This window comes from Lupinus angustifolius, chromosome LG11 (assembly GCF_001865875.1).
Source record: "Lupinus angustifolius cultivar Tanjil chromosome LG11, LupAngTanjil_v1.0, whole genome shotgun sequence".
NCBI classification, from domain to species: domain Eukaryota; kingdom Viridiplantae; phylum Streptophyta; class Magnoliopsida; order Fabales; family Fabaceae; genus Lupinus; species Lupinus angustifolius.
In genome coordinates this window covers 28376609-28378525 of record NC_032019.1, presented here as the reverse complement: position 1 = coordinate 28378525, position 1917 = coordinate 28376609, and positions in this window count along the sequence as shown.

Sequence of the window (1917 nt, the reverse complement as noted above, 5' to 3'; positions counted from 1 at the left end):
ATATTATGTTGTTTGTAGTTATTGAGAATACGTTCAATTTCATGCATTTGTTCCATAACAGGTCTATTATCTACCATTTTATAATTATTAAAATGAGAAACAAGAAACTTCTTACTTGTTGCGTCCTCTTGCATGTACCTTGATTCTAATTTCTCCCATAGATCTTTTGCAGAATGACAACTTTGATAAATATCGAATAGTGAGTTTGACATACCGTTGAGGATGTGGCCCATGCATATATAGTCATCATGGTCCCAATTTTCTCTCTCTCTTGTTTTTGCAATTGTTTGTTCTTCATTCTCTAATGGCCTGGTGGTGTTAAGAACATATACATCTTTTAAAGTAGTAAGAAGAAATTTCATCTTCTTTTGCCAACGGATAAAATTGTCTCCATTGAATTTTTCTAATTTCACAAAATGAGAAGTCATTTCCTTGAGTGATGCAGCCATCATTACAAAATCGAACCTAAAGATTGTGAGAAAACTTGAATTCCTGGGAAGATGCTGCAACACTTGAACAAACAAATGGTTGATGAATATGCACGTAAAACCTTCAAAGCGTGTGTTACCATACTAACCTTTAGGTTCGATTCGCCCCCACCAATTTAAGTATATTGGATGCAAATGAAATGAACAACGAATCCCCTTCAGGATACTTTGGAAAACCTTGATATGTTTTGCACAAATACAACAAACGTATCTTTCAATAATAGTTTACAAACTTATGTTTCCTACACTTCTCTTATGCATTAGAGAAATGGAGGATGATTTCTTGGATGAGAAAATTCGGATGGTGATTATGTTCTCCAGTGTCTCTATTTATAGAGAAGTTCATATCACTTGAGGGAAAGAAGTGCCTTTAGAGTTCTGTACGCGTGAAAGAAAGGTTATGTAGTGTAACGGTTCAACAAAAAATCAAACAGGTGTGATAGCCTAGCGGAAGCTATAACGCTTGCTAAGCAGTGTGTTCTTGGTTCGAATATAAAATATGAACAAAAATCACAAACATTGGATTGAACACACAACCACGAACCCATGGTAAATATATGTAACCATTACACCAAATGATACTTCATTTCATAAATCATCAACAATATTTGTATAGTTAACCGTGAATTCTGATATTTTGTAAATATCATTCACAGTATAGATTGTTAACTGGAAAGTCTAGAAGCTAAATTTGTTGAGGAGAGATGATATTGGATTTAGAAAATCTAAGTTGGTGTCTTTGTGAGGAATGAGTAGAAGGAGAACATTCAGTTCTACCTTTGAAAGTAACTTGCCTCGCTTTAATTACTGTTTCAATATTTCCGTCAGCTTAGATTCTATTTTTTGTTCACTCTATGAAAGAAATGTGCACAAAAAGTAAAAGATGTGAATGAACTTTCTATAATATTGAATCACCTTTAGTTTGTGTACTTACTTAAATTTGGTTTGTGGATTAAAAAAGTTTATTGCATATTAGTTGATTTACTATAGAAAGTAAGTTTTTGGATGGTAGCCTTTTTGGGTATGCATAATGTCTGCACTGCCTTAACAATGACATGATATCATTGGCTTTGACAATGATATATTCTAGAAGATTATAGATATAGACTTGCAAGTTTATTCAGAGAAATCATTTTAAAAAATCTAATTAAAATTTTTTGAAAAGTTAAAGATGAATGAAAGTTCAATAGTTGGGTCGTTGGGTGATGTTTTCAGAGAATGATATTTTATCTGCAACAAAAAAATAAATTTTTAACTGCAATTTGAAAGAACTAAATTGAAACTTTTAGTGCAAGAATCATTATATATAAATAAAACTTATAGTTGAGTTAGTATATAATGTAATATTAGTGATGAAACAATGTACAATGATTATAACTTTTAGTATTTACACATCATCATCTATAGATTATACTCTATTTTTATAACA